Below are 19,479 nucleotides of genomic sequence, written 5' to 3' on the forward strand. Positions count from 1 at the left end.
TGATCTCACAGTTTGTGGGTTCGAGCCCCGTGTCGGGCTCTGTGCTGACAGCTCAGAGCCCGGAGCCTGTTTCAGATTCTGTCTCCCTCTCTCTCTGCCCCTCCCCCACTCATGCTCTGTCTCTGTCTCTCTCAAAAACAAATAAACATTAAAACAATGATGGCTAAGGGGCACGTGGCTGTCTCAGTCATTAGAGTCTGCAACTCTTGATCTCGAGGTTGTAGGTTAGAGCCCCACGTTAGGTATAGAGATTACTTAAAAAAAATGAAATCTTTAAAAATATAATGATGGTTAAGTGGTATAGTTAGAAATGTTTACACTAAACAAACATCAGAAATGCCTCTAACTTCGCTAATTACAGAACAAACATCTCTCCAGCCTCATTGTCAAGGAAGAAATGTTTGCATATATCTCTGTACATTAGACATGCTGAGATACTAATGTTCTTTGCTATGGAGGTTCAGTGTTTATTCTTCGTCCATGCCATCCAAAGCTGTGTATTTCATTAATCCTTTTTAAAAATTTTTTTTAATGTTTATTTATTTTTGAGAGAGAGAGAGAGAGAGAGAGACAGAGGATGAGCAGGGTAGGCACAGAGAGAGAGGGAGACACAGAATTGGAAGCAGGCTCCAGGCTCTGATCTGTCAGCAGAGAGCCCAATGTGGGGCTCGAACCCACGAACCGTGAGATCGTGACCTGAGCTGAAATAGGACGCTTAACTGACTGAGCCACCCAGGCGCCCCTAAAATAAAGAAATAAACTTTAAAAAGAAAGAAGGAAAAAAGGAAAGATCCTTGACCTGGCAGTCAGAGGCAGATGTTAGTCTCAGCTCTGTTGGTCAACAGCTGGGTCACTGCAGACATTTCACTTAACCTCACTGAGCTTAATTTCCTCATCTGTTAAACAGAACGAATACTTCCTGACCTACAGCACAGGAATTGGGGGGTGGGGGGATTACTCTGAGGGCAGGACTTGCTTTTCTTCTTCATTTTGCATCCTCAACACTTGGCTTGGTTCCTGACACATGTAAGTATTCCGTTAAGGTCTGTTACATAAATCAATTATAAAATACATATATGTAAAATCCTTGGGAAAGATAAAGACAGTTCTGTCATAGTATAAGCATGTCAAAATTACCTATGTGTTTTGGAAAAGGATTGGGAGGGAATACAGAAAACCTGGTTTGAACTGTTAGCTGATAGGATTATGGATAAATATTTTACTGTTTTATTTTTATCTTAGCCCAAACAGTTCATGTTAATGTTCTTGAAAAGTCGAATGTTCTTTTTTTCTTTAAAAAAAAAAATTTTTTTTTAATGTTTATGTATTTTTAAATTTTTTTTTCAACGTTTTTTATTTATTTTTGGGACGGAGAGAGACATAGCATGAACGGGGGAGGGGCAGAGAGAGAGGGAGACACAGAATCGGAAACAGGCTCCAGGCTCCGAGCCATCAGCCCAGAGCCTGACGCGGGGCTCGAACTCACGGACCGTGAGATCGTGACCTGAGCCGAAGTCGGACGCTCAACCGACTGAGCCACCCAGGCGCCCCTTCTTTTTTTTTTTTTTTTTTTTTTTTTTTTTTTTTTTTTTTTAATTTTTTTTTCAACGTTTTTTATTTATTTTTGGGACAGAGAGAGACAGAGCATGAACGGGGGAGGGGCAGAGAGAGAGGGAGACACAGAATCGGAAACAGGCTCCAGGCTCCGAGCCATCAGCCCAGAGCCTGACGCGGGGCTCGAACTCACGGACCGCGAGATCGTGACCTGGCTGAAGTCGGACGCTTAACCGACTGCGCCACCCAGGCGCCCCAGGCGCCCCTTCTTTTAATGTTTACTTAGTTTTGAGAGAGAGAGAGAGAGAATGTGCATACATGTATGTGCCTGTGGGGGAGGGGGCAGAGACAGAGCGGACCGAGGATCCAAAGCAGGCTCTGCTCTGACAGCAGAGAGCCCAATGCAGGGCTTGACCTCACAAACTGCAAGACCATGAGCCGCTTACGATCATGACGCTTAACCGTGTGAACCACCCAGGCGCCCCATATGTATGACTTCCTTTGAGAAATCCTTGGTCTTCAGGCAGCCCGTATTAAAATCCGTTGTTTTTTATCAATTCCCATTCTATCACCAATAAGATGTTCTAGAAAGGGCAGGATCTCCTCAGAGCCTGCTTCTGCTATAACTCTTTCTCACCCGAGGCCTTGCTTTCCAGACAGTACTCATTCATTTCAAAGTGAGGAAAACCAATGACATGGCTGTCCCGTGCCCCCTTCCCCACCCTTGAGCCTCTCCGACTGCCTACCGGGATGGCAGCCCGGGGGTCCAGTCCATTCTCCACCACCGAGAGCATTTCCGCTCACACTGCAGCTCCCTCGGAGAATCACATGACACCTGCAGAGACAGACGGCGGCGGCCAGATGAGCAGGTTCCAGCTCACCACCCCCAGCCAATTCTCCCCCTCCCCGCAGCAGGCAGCGGGTCAGCCCATCTTCCTCAAACTGCAATGCAAAGGCCTCTGAATTCAAAAGTAAAAGCCAAGAGTGGATTTTAAGGAAGGAAACAAGGGAAGAGAAGAAATCTGAGGGCTCGGATCTCAGGAGGTGGGGAATCCTATGTGCCATGGGTGGGTCCACCGTAATCAGGGCATGGAGAGGCCTCTGTATGCCACACCAAACGCTGGCACAAAAAAGCAGGGAATGAAGGGCTGATTTGGATACAGAACTAAGGGTGCGAGGGGGATGCTGCCGCCGGAGGTGCCAAGAGCCCACGTGGACCAGGAAGCAGGGGCTCACAATTCACGTTCGGAGCCTCTGACTCCTGTGCCAGCCCGATGTCTGCCAGCTCGGCAGGGACAAGCACAACTGAGGGAAGTTTCCAAAGGGAGGGCCTCTTGCTACATAGCTGCTTCCCCTCCAGGCACGAGGGTCCAGCCAGAGCAGCACAGGGACACGCCTAAAGGGAAACAACACGGGTTCGAATCTCGATTTGCCACTAACCACTTAGGCATGCTGGGTGGGGCACCACGGCAGACGTCTCGAATGGAGGTTATGAATGTGGAAAACGCCCAGCACAGGGCCTAACGGTACTAAGGGTAAATGGTATCTATTACCCCGGTTGGATGTGGCCAAGCCTTCTAGGCAAAGGCCACTGTCTGAATGAGTCCCCTCAACTACCTGAAGTCAGTACACAGGTAAATCCCTCAGGGCACTGGCTTCCCCCCCAACCCCCCCGGGGGTGGCTTAGGTGGGGGGCGGGGGGGGCCTCAACCTGAGCCTCGGGGGGTGGCTGTTGGCTCGCCTGGACCGCCCCAGCCACTCGGACGGACCAGGATTGGGCAGGCACATTCCCATCTAAACAGATCTCTAGTGACCACGCTGCCGAGCATGGAGGGACACCAAAAAATAGGTCATCGCTGTCTCTGTTCTCAAAAACCTATGGCCCAAAGAAGTTATCAAATGGAGGCATGCTGAACGGATTTTGTACTGTTTACACACATTGCTTCATTCATTCCTTGTCACCACCCTAGGAGAGCTCTTTTATTCTCCAGATCTAACAGATATGAAATCAAAGCTGACCCAGGTCAAGGAACTTCCCAAGATCCCAGGGCTGATCAGTGGCGGGCTCTACCACCTTCGGCCAGGATGACATCCACCCTTCTGGAAGAGGCGGGTGTGAGCCAGGGCTAAGGGGTGGCTGGGGAGGGGGCAGGGAAGTCTTGGGAGGAGGGCTCTTCAGCTGGGGGCCCAGGTGGCGGGATGCAAGGGAGCATCAGGGTTGAGTCTGGCAGGAAAGGTTTACAGGCGAACAGTGAGGCATGGAGAACGGCAGGGTGGCCCTAAATGATGAAAGACGCTCTGATTCAAGCCCTGGCCTCTGGATCCGGCAGAGGGTGAACAGGACCCAGCGCCGACCTTCCTAAGTAAGGACATGCAAAGGCAGATAGGTGTGTGGAGGACGGCCCCCACGAAACCAGCTCTGGTCAGCGCACAACAGACTGACAGGAGGAACACTAGCCCCTGGCCACAGCCCATCAGACTGTCTCTCCCTCCACCACTTTCCCAGCTCCTACCCACTGGGAATCCTCAGGACCCTTCGCTGGAGACCAGCTCCATGCTCTGGCCACCAGGGGACCGGGAGAAGGGGACGTACTACAGAGTCGGTCCTGAAACCGTGCCTGATCCTAGAGGCTGGGTTTCTTCCAGGCTACCCTACGCAGCCCTGCAGGCCAAGTTCAGGCTCTCTGGCTTTGAGACCCTGGCATCCAATCCCCTTTGGCAATTCCGGGGGCCTGCCCTTCTAGACAGAGCCTCAAGCCCTAAAACTGCCCTTCCCTCAGCCGGCCTCAAGCCTTGGGCCTCAGCAATCTGAAGAGGAGGACCATTGAGGCCTCATCAACTAATTCACTGAATATAATATTCACTGGAGGGAGGGAGGCTTATCATTAAGTGGGTGCTCTGGCCAAGTCAGGGTCTGCTGAAAAAACAAAGTAAACTGACACTGAGGTCAGAGCAGGGCCAGACAAGAGACAACTGTGACCTAAAACAGTGTCAGGAACGTCACCAAAGGACAACAGTGCGGAGAAACCTAGAAGAATTGCCACTTGACAATTCACAACACAGAACTGAGACGTTCCGGGCTGTGCCAAAGTTCCGGGCACATCTTTCCTTGCAGGAAGCCAAAGCTCCCTACATAGGCCTGTCGGTTCCAGAACGCCTCAGGAAGGCAGGAAATGGCTCAGAGGCAGGACCACGACCATCTACGATGTGAGATCTCTGGCCTCTGGGTCTCCTGACTGCTAGGTCAGCACTCCAGCAGGCTCCTTGGGTGAGCCAGACCCCCATCTACCATGCTATGGGACTGGTTTCACTTTCTATCCTCAGAACTGTCTTCACTGACACCAAGAAGCAAACGACAGAGGGGTGGGTCTTCAGGAGACCCAGAATAAAGAGAGCAAGTAGAGAGTTCAAACATCCCTGATACAGTTGAGCAGAAAAGGTGAGTGCCGTGTGCCTTTAGGAAACTCTTAAGCCACCCTTCGTCTACCTCTGCCCCTCTGTATTGGTTCACTCTGGCACAGGACCTCATTCTCTATCCTCATTTAATTCTTAAAACAATCCTGTGAGAGAAGGATGAGTATCCCTCATTCACAGAAGAGAAAACTGAGGCTCAGTAGAAACATGCCTCAGGTGAGGGACAGAATTTTCTCATTCCAAGCTCTGTGCCTTTCGCCAGTTCACACTGTCCCAGGTCCTTGGTTCAAAGAGTTTCAGGCAAACTTATTATTCACAGACTCTTCAGAAGCTCCACCTTATCAAAGAAGGCCTAACACTGACAAGAAACAATCTTGCCCATCAGATCTGTGGCCCCAACTAGCTGACCACAGGTCCTTTCCATGGCAGCCAGGTTTCCGAGCTGTCCCTCCTCAAATGTTCCAACACACAGGAAGGAATCGTTGGGGTTGATTCTCTTCGTGATACTGCCTGGCCTTCTATAAACATCCAATTTCACTTCCTCCAGAGACTAAGGAAGAACGAAAAGAGGAGAAGGACTCAGATGAGACTTACATTAAAAGAAGAAATGGATAACCTGGCTTCACCACTTTCGAAACACTCCGTTCATCAGTAAACAGCAACCTCTTCTTCTTAGAGACTTCCCCGCCATCCGCGACAGCCTCGTCTCTACGGCCTGACTCCGATCCTGCACCTGGCTATGCACGACAACAGGCCGGTGTTTAAGCCCTCCAGCTGCTGTACCAGGTGATGAGTCAGGGTTTTCAGTTGGAAACAAATGACAAAGTTATCTTCTGATTCAGAAAGACAGCTGACACTTCAGACATGTGAGTGCTGAGTAAACAGCACCTCCTTCTACCTGAAGAAAGTTGGATTTCTAGACAAGAGCCCTGTGGGGGGTGGGATGGGTGTGTGTGTGTGGGGGGGGGGTGGGGGGTAGGGCGACAAAGCAACCGAATATCAGCTGGAGGGCAAGCAACTTCTAGCTCGTGATTCCCAGTCCAAAGGCTAGTGGGTGAGGCCAGAAATGTGAGGTCTAGGAACACTGGGTATCTTTCTTTCCTCCCTCCCTCCTTCCATCCAACAACACCCATCTCTCCCATATTCTGGTCCCAGATCCCTTAAGATTCTGGCAAGGACCAAACTCTGAGTGAATGAAAGCAGGACCTTTGCCTGACTCATTCACCATTGTATTTCTAATGCTTCAAACAGTGCACGGCACACAGTGGTGCTCACAAAATACTTGCTGAATGAACAGATGAGTAAAATAAAAAGGCTCAGACCGTTTCAGACTGTAAGAAGTTGAGGTATACAACTTCTCAGTGGCGGGGTCACTGTGGAACTCCTTCCATTACACCAAGCTGCCAACAGGCTGAAACCCTTCAGAGATCACACCTTAACGGTAGGGGCTATTGAAGGTAAAAGGACATCCAATTCTCAAAGGCATGAGACTATAAATGCAAGCAAAGACAAGGGGTCTTCTTTGGGGTCCTTTACAATGGCTGTCAAATGGCCAATCCTTTGGAGTTTGGTCGCCAGAACTTAGAGGGGATGTGCACCCCCAAATCCCAGGAGATTATAAATGTTAACCATGGAGCCTGCGTGCCTCAAGAATGTCTAGCTACTCGGAGATAACTTGACTCTCTGTGTTCATGGGTAATCAAAATGGTCAAAACTCAATGATCCAGCACCTGCAAAAAGAGGAAGCAATTCAACAGCCTCCACGGAGGCCTCGGCGTCCCCAGGATCCACTCATCTCTACTCTTCACAACATGTAACGTCACCTCTGGCACATTCGGTAGCGGGACTAATCTACAACCAGTTCTGGCCAGGAGGAGCACTGGGTGAGGGTCCTTTCTGAGCGGCAGGGCAATACACATGGACATGATTCTGTGACCACAGCCAACCCCACACAGTGGAACCCCTTGAGTTTCTCCAGATCATCACCCAAAAGGAAGTGATAAGCTTCCACTGCCCCAGCTGAATGAGTAGCTATCCCTCACCTTCCAGGTATTTGGATGATACCTACCATTCCAGCAGCCAACGCGAGTAATGTAATATGGATGCCAGGAACACAATCCTTAAGGACAGGTACAGGGGACCTGACATCCAGGAAAAGCACTTGACCCACGGGAGAAGGATCTCTACTCCTCCACACTTACTTACCATCTGAGGCCCTGCCTCAGTTGAGGTGTTCGGCAAGTGCCTGGCTCTGAGAAAGCAGGTGGGGTTGGCAGGGGACTGCACTAGGTTCTCAGATCAAACGGGGACCACATCAAGGGAAGAATGGGCACAGAGCTGGGATGAAGAGTTGAAATGGGGATAGGAAGACGTCAATCTAACAAGATTGGGTAGGGGTGGCGGGAACTAGGGCAGCAAGAGTTGGGGGGTGGTTTAGCAAAGACTCAGGAATGAAGTGTCCTCAGGCTGGCTGGGGATGGAAAGAAAGTATGTGGTGGGCTGGGAAGTTAGGGGCTGAGTGGGTGAGGACAAGAAGATACATACAAGACTTGAGATAGGGCTGAGATCAGAGTTATCAAGAAGAGGGGGGTAAGCGCAATAGGGCATCTACTGTAGTGGTAGGTATGAAATGAGTGGGGGGAGGTGGGTGTTTTGGCTGAGCAGACCTTGGGGGGCTGAGCAGGGGGGCTGGGATAAGAAAGCTGAGCCTGAAAAGGGGTAAGCCAGAAAGACGGGGAGGGGGAGGGGGGGGGGCTCGAGGAGGTTTGCGTGGAGCACTGGGATTGCCAAAGGGGTTGAGGGGTGAGAAGGAGATGCGTTAGAGGGAGGCGGAGGGAAGTGGCTGTCCTAGGGGTTGGAAGTGGGCTACCGTGGGGTCGAGTGTGGCTGCACTTACGCAAGACCAGTGGTGAAGGGGTGAGGGTAAGGGCTGGGCTCGGGTCACGGGTGGAGAAGAGGAAGGGGACGGGTCAGCACTGGCTGTTTGGGCTGAAGGCTCGGGTCCGAGTGGGGTAGGGTGCGGGGCTCAGGCCGGGAAGGGAAAAGGCTCTGTCTGAAGCGGGACAGTTTCAAAGCGACCAAGGGTTTGCAATCACGGACAGGGCTGGTGACCCATCGCCCGTTCTCGTCTCGGCCCCGCCGTCCCCTTCTCACCCTCCTCGCCCTCTGACCCCTAACTCACCAGAGGGAGCGGGGAGGGGGCGCGGGGCACTCCTGGCCACTGCAGCCCCTAAGCCTCCGACCAGGCGCTGCGGCCTCCCGGCCAGGGACAACAGGAAACGGCGCTCGCGGCGCCTGACGCCATCACGTTGGTTCGGTGTCCGGCCCCCGTCCCCGGACCGCGGAGCCATTCGCGGGGCCGGCGGAGCCTCGGGGCGGGGCCAGCGCTCGGGAAAGCCCAAGTTACCAGCCCCAGAGCAGGTGAGTGATCTGGGCGGCTGGGGACTCTGCGACCCGAGATGCGCACGAAGAGGCGAGGCCACCAGGCTAGCCCACCGGTGTCGGGCGGAACGTGTCCTACTGCCCGCCCCCAGCAGTGTCTGCGTCTCACTAGATCCCGGCCGCCTTCTGGGTTCATGACCTTGCCTGGGCACAGCACTATCCACCGTTGAGGCTGTCTGTTGGCCTCCTGCCCGGAAGGTTCCCACTTGTAAAATCGGACCAATAACGTCTACCCTAGTTTTGCCTCCCTGAGGGCATCAGTGCAGGTGGTGCTTCCCGCCTGGTGGTTCTCAGGAAAAGCATACAGGTTTTGATCACCCCTATCACCAAGGGAGCACCTTTAGGTACCCGTCAGCCCCCAGGCATGAAGCTTAAGGTTCTGGTTATTCTCATCTAGCCAGGAAGTTGTTTGTTTCCTTTACTTGGTAGAGTTGACATTTCTCTTTCACATGGACTCAGAACAAAAGGTCAAGAGTGTGTGTTGGTGGGGGTGGGGACAGATGTCCTGTGCTTTGGACACTTCATACCTGCAGGCTTAGGTCAAATGGGATCTTAGGGCCTGAGTGTGGGGTGAGTACTGGGGTGGAGAGGTACTGCTACCTGCAGGTCCAGGGGGACTTTGGGGGTGTCTACAGGGCTGGTCTGGGAACGGGACACTTCTTGGGAGAAAGCTCCACTGATCTGGGCCAGGCTCTCCATCAGCCTTTCTGGGAAGGGGAGAAGAAGGGGTCCCAGTGCCTGTTTCCATTTATAAAACCAGCTGTTGGAGATGTGGCACCTGAGTGTGTGCGGGCTGCCTCTTCAATAATTCTCTCTCTAGGCGTGAGAACCACCTCTCCTCGATTTTAGACTAGATGAATCTGAGTACATTTAGTATGGTTAACAGTTGAACAGAAAGTTAGAAATAAGGACACGGAGGGATGCCTGGCTGGCTCGGTCGGTTAAGTGTCTGACTTCGGCTCAGGTCACAATCTCACAGTTGTGAGTTCCAGCCCTGCATTGGGCTCTGCGCTGACCGTGCAGAGCCTGCTTGGGATTCTCTCTCTCTCTCTCTCTCTCTCTCTCTCTCTCTCTCTCTCTCTGCCCCTCCCTCGCTTGTGCTCTCCCTCTCAAAAGTAAATAAATGTTAAAGATAAAGAAATAAGAACACAGAAGCAAAGCATTATCTTAGCGTTAAACAAGTTGGAAAGTAAGGAATTTACTGGGAAATCCAGTTTCCTGGGCAAAAGGATAGTGTTTCTGGTTATAATTATAGCACATCAAGAGCATCAGTGTCTTGATACAAGCATGCCCTCCCCCAGATGGAGCCAGCAACATTCCTCAGTTCTTCCAATGAATTTTTGCGCAGCCGCTGTCTGCAAAAGCTGTGGGAACCCCGCATGGTAATCTCTTATCTATCTTTTCAGGAGCCCCTGTCTCCTGGTCTTCTCTTACTTCTCAGGCCTCTCGGCCCCTCTGCAAAGTCTACGGGCTTGTCCTCCTCTCTGCATCTTACTCTGGCGCACATTTCCACCATTCGTGGGCCACGAGTCCACCAGGTAATCTGAGGCCGGAAAAAAAAAATCTCCCATTACCCTGTTATTTGAGCAATAATAAAGGTACGTGCAAAGTGCCATGGTGCCCACAGAGAAGAGGCCTTGAAGGTTATCCTGGCGGAAGCAACTTTTATCTGAGCCTTCCGGGTGGACACAGGAAAGGGCAATGCCGGCGAAGAGACTGGTAGAGAAACGGCTGGTGGGTAGGAATGCAGACTGAGCTCAGGGGAGGGTGCACGGAGAGGTGGAGAGGAAGCTAGGAAGTAAGGCCAGAGTAAGGGGAGGGGGCTTAGAATGGAAGGGGGAGATAAAGACAGATTGGGCAATGGGGAAAGGGAGGAGGCACAGACACAGCTGGAGGCCAGTGCAGGAAGGGCTCAGACGCTCACAAAGGCACTGGTCTGTCAGATTTCAAGCACTACGCATAGTCATTCAAAGCCAGGCAGGAGGACTGCAGGCATCTGAATTTCTCGGGGGTCTAAGGTGTAGATTGCTGAACCCCGCCCCTGCCCTGGAGAGTCACTCTGGGATGAGGTCCAAGAATTTAGCCTTGACCCAAACCTTTTCTGTCTCTTGCCCTACCACCCGTGGATCTGAAGGGTGAGAAAATGTGAGAATCTCTCCTTAACCTAGGAGCTGAAGGGCAAGGCATTTAACAGGTGTGGAAAATAGAGGCTCCTATTTGCCAGATAGGAATTTTGATTTATCCTTAGCAACCACCCTGAAGGTGAGCACCATTGTTATCCCCATGGCATAGATGATAAAACAGGCTTAAGAGAGGTTAAGGAACTTGGGGGCCCAAGGCCATACAACTCATAATTACTACAGGTGGCATCCTCACCCAGCTCTGATTCTAGCTGGAGAACTAGCATAAATCAGTGGCCGAGCAAGTGGGCTTTGGAGCCGGGAATGCTTAGGTTTGAATACCGGCTCTACCCCATACTGTTTTCTAGGCCTTCCCTAAGACAGCGCAGGGCCCAGCACAACCCAGCAAGTGTGGGCCTGAGACCACTGCCACAGTCAGTGGTTTTCATAGGCCCCTCGAGATGGCACCAGAGATAGAAACTTCTAAGTTTGATTGGTGGTTAGAAAAGAGAAGTAAATCACAACACGCTGAGGCCCCTCCGCCTCAGGCAGAGGGGCCAGAGTGTGTGACTTCCGGGAAGTTCCCCAAACTATCTGAGCCTCAGTTCCTCATCTGTAAATTGGGGAAAATATCAGTTGCCATGAGGATTAAATAAGATAATATCCTCAGGACGGTTTCTGGTCTGAAGTAAGCACTTGAGGATAACTAGCTATATTAGTATTATTATTATTATTATTATTGTTACAGTTTTGGCTAATTCGTACCTACCCAGTCCAGTCAGATCTCCGTTTTCTAACTGGTCTTTGAGCACTGGAGTGAGAGCCTCTCTTGTTTGAACCCCAGATGTATCCTTACTTGGTCTCTGACCGAAATCATCTAAGCAGAACTAATGCCACCATTTCTTTTGAAACCGGAATAGGTAATGTTCTCATGGCTTCTGTTGCAGGAAGCTGGTTCTTCCCACTCTCTTTAAAAAATGGATTTAAAGGGTTCGTAAAAATTATGTGTCAATTCTAGCTCAATAAAGTTGGACACAAATACAGCTTTGAGGTGCCGTTGACAAAAGAATGGACTCTTTAAGCCTCCCAAATGTTATCACACATAGTTTACAGTTCAAATAGTACGAAATGAAATGGGGAGGAAACAGAATGACCCGCAGCAGCTTCTTGCCTCGGCCATCCCCACCCTCCTGGGCCAGCTCGCCAGTCCTCGGTCCTCCTTACCTCTCGCTGGATCTTCTGGTGCTTATCTCCACCTATCTTGTGTTTCTCGCTCTTAATTCTTCCATTTAAAAGATTTTTCTAATGTTTTTTTTTTTTTTTTTGAAAGAGAGAGAAGGAGAGAGAGAATCCCAAGCAGGCTCTGCGCTGTCAACACAAAGTCCGATGCGGGGCTCGAACCCACGAACCGTGAAATCGTGACCTGAGCTGACGTCAGACGCTCAACCGACTGAGCCACCCAGGTGCTCTGATTCATCCATTTTAGACACTGTCTGTGGACTTCCTAGCAACACAGGCAAGGAGTTAGGTCTTTAACACCCCCCACCCATTCCATTCTTGGGGTTCAGTTTTGTCACTCTTGCCCCATGATTGATAGTGGTTGCAGAATTGTGACTAGGTAAGCATTGTTCACCGCAGAGCTTACTCATGTAGTCCGATGGCACTCGTTTCTGTCCCCTGACCCCCCGGGGTTTAATTTCTTCTCCTTCTCTTTCTGTGCTGCCCGCCACGATCACTCCTCCACTCCGCTCCAGTGCTCCGGCATGACAGTTAGTGCCGTTTCCCTTGGCTACCTCCTTGACCTGTCGTACGCTGCTGTCCTGGAACCTTCCTTCGCTGCTTCCTGGGCTGGGCTTTTCCTGGCTCCCTTCTCTTCTTGCTTTCTTTACTGTCTCTCTTAATCTGCAGTTAAGAATCCCTTTCTAATATTAAAAAATAGAATGGTCTTCGGACCTGCCCGTGATCGTAGGTATCCTTTCGATATCTATTAATTGGGACCAAAAATACAGAAAGACCAAAAGTTACTATGAAGGCACTCCTGCTCTTAAGTGAATTTGTGTTTTACTCACAATAGCATCTATGAACGTGTGAAAGCCTGTTCAAAGTTTAGGCTTAGGGTTAGTTCAATCTAGCCTCAGTGTCTGGTCTTCCATTTGTCACCTCGCCCCCTCAACTTGCCGTGAGACAACCCCCTCTCTTGACTTTCTATTCAGTTCCTGTGCCCTAGCAGAGACTTAAGTACTGGTTTAAGGCCCACCTTGCAGGTGCACGTGACCATGGCTGGCCAATCAGGGTCTCCTCCTGCCAGATACAGGGTCCAAGCAGACCAATCAGAGGCTTTTTGAAGACTGGCTTTCCTTTATGAGGCTTGCTCAACCTCAGTGGAGAGTTGGAGTTACTAACGACTATCTTTGCAGTCTTGGGGCATCCATCCTGAAGGCTGAAGCCATCATGGAGGAAAGCACAACTGAGGGATAGTTGGGGAGAGAATGACGTTTGAGCGCTAGATGCGGCCAGCTTGAAGATCTTAGGCTTCCCGGTTATGTGAGCCGATACACCGTATGACATTTTTGGCTTAAGCATATTTTAGTTGGATTTCTTTCACTTGGAGCATAAAGAGCGGCGACTGATATCCTGTCTTTGTGAACTTGGGCAGGTTATACAAGCGGTGCGTACAGACTTGGACCGTGACAACGCAGCTCCCGCTAGGTCCCCTATGGCTGCCCTGTTATCAGCCTGAGCCTGAGACAGCTTGACATTGAATAGTCCGTTTTAGGGACTGGAGGAAACGACTTACCGTGAGTCACTGCCCTAAAATATGCTTTCTACCCACATGCCCGGTGCCTGGAATTCTGTGGTGATGGTGGCATTCCTCAGGGTTAACCATGGCTCTCTTCAAACGGTTCTCCTTTGGAGTGTGAAGTCTGCGATATTTAACTTGTAGAAGTCCTTTCTTCTGGAGGTCCCTCTGGCAGGCAGTGGATCCAGGATGCGGTGTAGACAGACCTAGGTACACATCTCAGTTCCCAGTGGCACAGTCCCTTTGCAGCTTTGCGGGCAAACCCCTAGCACTGTGTGCTGACCTTTAGGAGGTCAGTCTGTATCACATAAGGAATCCTACGCAGAGAGGGAAGAGATGGTCTCAGATTCACCCAGTAATCTCCCTGAGTCAGCCCTGAGGGCAGGGCCTGGCCCTAGGCGTTGGGAAGAGGAAGGAGATGTGATTCTTGTCTTGTCAGGGCTCCTGACCTAATAGAGAACTGCGGTTGAGTCTTCACATGGACGGACGCTGTCTTTCACTCTGCGCCATTCGTAGGTGACGCCTAGAAGAGCAGGGCCACCGTGTTGTAGCCTCCGACCCAGGACTCTGTCACATTCTGGGAGAGAGAATTATGGGCCCTCCCCGCATCCCCGCTCCTGCTGTGTCTGCTCGTGGCCACAGTGTACTTTCCCATCCCCTGGCTTGGGGCTCGGGGCTTGGGGCTGGTTCCGTGCTTAGGCTCGAAGAGGCCCGATGGCTCTTTTGCTTGCTCTCTTACGCTTCTCTTGGGTAGCCGCTGCCTCTTCAGCCTGGGTCCCGGCAGCAACACAGGGAGAAAAGACCAGCAGTGAGAAGCAGCGCCGATCCAGCCAGCAGGGCATTAAAGTACAGCGGTAACGGCCAACCCGTGAGAATCGGTTTCCCAGCCTCCTGAGTTTTGAGGATGGTCTATTAGTTAGCACTGTTGTGGCAAAAGATAACAGATACATGGATTCCCTCCGTTATCAGGTTACGTACAGGTTCAGCTGCTGCAGTAGAGACCCAACACAACAGTGGGTTAAGTGATTTTTTAAAATTCTTTTTTTTTAATCCTTTTTTTCGGGGGGCGGGGGGGAGAGTGCAAGCGGGGGAGGGGCAGAGAGAGTGGGGCAGAGGATCCAAAGCGGGCTCTGCGCTGACAGGCTGACAGCACAGAACCCGATGTGGGACTCAAACTCACGAACCCCGAGATCGTGACCTGAGCTGAAGTTGGATGCTTAACCGACTGAGCCACCCAGGCGCCCTTTAATTCCTTTGTTTTTAAATGTTTATTTATTTTTGAGACAGAGACAGAGATTGAGTGGGGGAAGGGCAGAGGGAGACACAGAGTCTGAAGCGGGCTCCAGGCTCCGAGCCGTCAGCACAGAGCCCGATGTGGGGCTTGAACCCACGAACGGTGAGATCCTGACCTGAGCTGAAGTCGGACACCTAACCGACTGAGCCATCCAGGTGCCCCAACAGTGGGTTAAATTAAAAAAACAGCTTCTTGGGGGCACCCGGGTGGCTCAGTCGGTCAGGTGTCTGACTTTGGCTCAGGTCACGATCTTGCCGTTCATGGGTTCGAGCCCCATGTCGGGATGTGTGCGGACGCCTCAGAGCCTGGAGCCTGCTTCACATTCTGTGTCTCCCTCTCTCTCTGCCCCTCCCCTGCTCATGCTCTGTCTCTGTCTCTCAAAAATAAGTAAACATTGAAAACAAATTTTTTTAAGAAGCAGCTTCTTGATCTCTCCTATGATAATCCGGTTAAGTACTGGATCTGGGGCTGGTTCGGTGGCTCTTATGTCAGGGAGCCAGGCTCCTTCTGTTTTCCTGCTCTACCACCCTGGGGTGTAGCCCTCGTCCAGACGAGGCCTTTGTACTGTTGAAATCTTCATTTCCTCCACAGTGTGGCGCCAGGCCGCTCTCTGCCGCTGCCCTGCCCTGGAAACACACGCAGCCTAAGCACCATTCCTGCCTCTGCTCTGGGCCTCGGGACTTTTCTTCTTCTTGAATGAGTGTGCTCCCGCCCCCCAGCTGGTGCTCCACGCCATCCCCCAGGTCTCAACAACATACCCCCACCAGGACCACAGGAGCCAGAGCTGGTCGTGCCTGGTGGTCCTCAGGACTGAGAGGCCCTGACCTCCGTGGGGGCAGGAGCCGGCCAGCATGACCAGTCGGGACTCCCAGGTTAAGAATCCAGTTGAGCCTCCTGGTCCTCCTCAATCTGCTCTGCCCTTCGTCTCCCACCCCCAAATCCCTGCCGACCTCCAGCCCTGAAGAAGCCGGAGAACCTCTGCTTCCCCCACCTCCCCGTCCGCCTTGTCCTACTTCAGTAGTTTGGTGAGCATAAAAAGGCCTGTCAAAGTGGTCCCTCTGTTTGGGGGATGGGCTCAGGAGGGGTGGGCATGTGGGTTCGGAGGGTGACAGATTCTTTCTCCAAATGCTCGCCAGGCTCCTCCGAGCCCTCTTCTTGATTCAACCTTGCTTGGCCTGTGAAGACTTGAACAAACACGGACGTGGTTGCTGGCAGCTCGTGGCCGCATCCCTAGTAGGACCCTAGCCTCCCTTAAAGTGCCTGCCTGCCAAACTCCCGGCTGTCTAAAGGATTGGCTGCTGAGTCCAGCCAACGCCTGAAGATCGGGCCCCTGTCTCCCAGCTTCTGTGAGAGGGCAGGAGCTTAACTTTGAGAAGTGTCAGCAAAGCCAGATGGGTCTCATATGGGCCAGCGTCCCTTCCTGCTTTTTGTCATCTTTCACTTCTGATTATAGAGCCCCCCACTCATTCCCTTCCCTAGTCCCTCATTCTCCCTGTGAAATACCCCATCACCTCTGTAATAATCCCAGTCGGGTGCCTGCTCACGATGAACCCTTTCCCCTACGGCACTGCAATACTATGTTACTGACTGAAATCTGTCTGGATTACTTTAAGTAGTGTCTGCTTTTGTTTATTTTCATCAGGGGAGGTGTGCAGGATCAGCCTTTTAATTTTTTTTTTTTTAATATTTATTTTTGAGAGAGAGGCAGGGTGCAAGCAGGGGGGTGGGGGAGGGGCAGAGAGCGAGTTAGACACAGACTCCAAAGCGGGCTCCAGGCTCCGCGCTGTCAGCACAGAGCCCGACGTGGGGCTCAAACCCAAGAACCGTGAGATCATGACCTGAGCCGAAGTCGGTCGCTCAACTGACTGAACCACCCAGGTGCCCCAACAGCCTTTGAAATTAAATTATTTTCAGGATCAGCTTTTTAAGTAAGCATCCCAGGGATGTTTGCGTATAGAGGTCCAAAGGCTGTATTTTGAGAAATCGTGTTTCCCTGTGGAGATCTTTTCTCTGGCAGCCCTTTTGAATGGGGGCTATGTTTTCTCAGATACTGCATTGCCAATAGTCCATCCAGCTTTAATTCCAGTGAGAACGTTCCGGAGATGAAACTAAGAATCAACTCCAGGCGCTTCTCCAGTCACCTCTGGGGATGAGTGTATGTCGTCAGCATCCAGCGCCTCACCTGCTGCCCAGCTAGAATGACACCTTTCAGGGTTTCTGACTTAGAAACACGACCACCAGGTTACTCCACGTGGACACCACCCCCCTTTTACAAAGCCTTTGAACACCCACCCATCAGGAGGGGTTTGCTGGATAATGTTGGTTGGCTCTTGACACCCATTTCTAGCCCCTTCTTTGCAGGTCCTGGAAACCCACGAACCATCGTTCACAGATTCCCTCGACAGCAGAATTCTGCCGATAAAGCGTACCTGTGTGAAATTTGGAAGGCGGAGGTGGAAGGAGGTGGAAGCCATGCTTTTCTCCTCTGTAGCAGCAGACATGCAGGCTGAATGTTGGAGTCCATACTCCCCACCAGTCAGGCTTGGGGCCATGGGGCTGTAGTGACCCCGGCAGTGGCTTCCCGAAGTTTCCTGACCGAGTGGCAGCAGCAACTTTGAATCTATGGAAAGCAACTGTGGTAAAGTAACCTGAGAGCTAGTGGTGCGATTCCCCCCTGGCCCTGACCTTCACCACCGCGAGCCCCACCAGTGGTGAGCACCAATTGCTTGTATGACCTTTGTGTGTGTGTGTGTGTGTGTGTGTGTGTGTGTGTGTGTTTGAAATATCTAGAATGGTTTGTTTTCCTGGCTATGGTAGTTTTAAAATATGTTCACAAAACTGAGGGTTGATGGGGGGTGGGAGGGAGGGGAGGGTGGGGGATGGGTATTGAGGAGGGCACCTTTTGGGATAAGCACTGGGTGTTGTATGGAAACCAATTTGACAATAAATTTCATATATTGAAAAAAAATAAAGATCTACTGAATGAGTGCTGGAAAAAAATAAAAAAATAGAATAAAATATGTTCACAAATTCTTTGACTCTTCTCTCTTTATTTTTATTTTTTTTTAACGTTTATTTATTTTTGAGCCAGAGACAGAGCATGAACGGGGGAGGGGCAGAGAGAGAGGGAAACACAGAATCTGAAGCAGGCTCCAGGCTCTGAGCCATCAGCCCAGAGCCCGATGCAGGGCTTGAACTCATGGACCGCGAGATCGTGACCTGAGTTGAAGCCAGACGCTTAACCGACTGAGCCACCCAGGCACCCCGACTCTTCTCTCTTTAAAAGGTGGGGTCTAAATTCCCACCCCTTGAATGTGAACTGGATTTAGTGACTAAGTCACTGCTAAATGCTGCTCTGTGCCGTCTGAGGTGAGGTCATAGGAAGGATACCTTCTGTCATTTCTGTCTCAGATCACTCACTCTGGAGGCACCCAGCCATCATGCTGTGAGGACACTCAGTCAAACAGCATGTGGGCAGGCTCATATGGCAGGGATCTGAGGCCTCCCTCCAACCCCCTTGACAGCCATGTTAAGTGAGTGAACCACCTTGGAAGTGGACCCTTCCGACTCAGTCGAGCCTTCAGATGACTGCAGCCCTGTGGTATCTTGAGAATCTCACAAAAGACCCAGGGGCAGAAGTGCCCAAGCTATTCCCGAAATTTTGCCTCAAAACTTTTGAGGAATGGGGCGCCTGGGTGGCTCAGTTGGTTGAGCGTCTGACTTTGGCTCAGGTCATGGTCTCACCATTCATGGCTCCGGGCCCCGCATTGGGCTCTGTGCTGACAGCTCAGAGCCTGGAGCCTGCTTCAGATTCTGTGTCTCCCTCTCTCTCTGCCCGCACGCTCTGTCTCTCTCTCTCCCTCTCTCTCAAAAATAAACATTAAAAAAATTAAAAGAAATACGGCAAGGTAGCAGTTGAGACTGATACGTACTGTGCAAATTTGAGGTCGTGTTATAGAAACAACATTTTCTAAGCTTCACTTTATGAACCACATTTGAGCTAATGGAAATATTCCAAAATAGGAGAATGGAGTTGCCTGGAATCCCGGCCCACACTTCGGGAAGCCCAACTATGCCCAGATGGGTCTTCCTGGTTTCTCGTCAGCTCTGTCTCTGTGTCCACCTCTCTTCTTCAAAAAGTCACCACCGGCCCCCGCTCCACCCAGCTCATGAAGGAGTTTGAGCTGGTATGAGGAGTTTCTGCCCTTGTGACCTAAGAGTGACTAAAGGGCCTAGTACTGCGCCTGGCTCAAAGCAGGTGCTCACCAAACAGGAGCGGCCACCATCCTCATCGTTGTAATTATTGATTCTTTGATGGTGACCATGGCTTAGACGTCTCTGTAGCCCTGCACCCTGCAGCAGGGCAGTATAACCGTCAGCAGGCTTTGGAGTTAACAGGCCTGGATTAAACCCCTACCTGGCAGTTTTGGACTTGCGGCCTTGGGCACCTGAACAGGGTACCTACATCCTTTAAGCCCTGTCCCCTTATCTGCCAGATGGGGATGATAAAGTATGTTTTCACGGACTGTTGGGCTAAATTAAGGCTGCAAAACGCCCAACCCAGGCCTTGACACCAAGTAAGCAAGTAGTAAAGTAGGTGCTGCTGCCGCTTCCGATTACTGTTACTCTCTAGTCTTGTGCTTTCAACACACTTATTTGTTGGCTCACTGAAGTCACCACACAGAGACAGACACTTGGTGGCCGTTCTCACTAAAACGCTGGGGGAACGGGAGCAGGCACCAGGAGAACAGGTGTCCTTGCCCAGCAGCAGCAAACTAATAAAGCCGAAGAGGCACTGATGGGCCAATCACCCCGCTCGGAACCGTTCCTACCAACCCTGCCAAACCTGCTGGGCC

General features: G+C 51.3%; 1 long non-coding RNA gene across 1 annotated transcript; it reads left to right on the forward strand.

The window, feature by feature from the left end:
• Nucleotides 1–4,388: 4,388 nt before the first annotated feature.
• On the forward strand, nt 4,389–19,151 carry LOC131497283 (uncharacterized). The gene is made up of 7 exons (XR_009254866.1): nt 4,389–4,993; nt 5,288–5,754; nt 11,860–11,992; nt 15,215–15,648; nt 15,760–16,864; nt 16,985–17,334; nt 18,035–19,151. It is a non-coding gene; the product is annotated as an uncharacterized LOC131497283 (long non-coding RNA).
• Nucleotides 19,152–19,479: the final 328 nt, after the last annotated feature.

The sequence above is a fragment of the Neofelis nebulosa genome, chromosome 16 (assembly GCF_028018385.1).
Source record: "Neofelis nebulosa isolate mNeoNeb1 chromosome 16, mNeoNeb1.pri, whole genome shotgun sequence".
NCBI classification, from domain to species: Eukaryota; Metazoa; Chordata; class Mammalia; order Carnivora; family Felidae; genus Neofelis; species Neofelis nebulosa.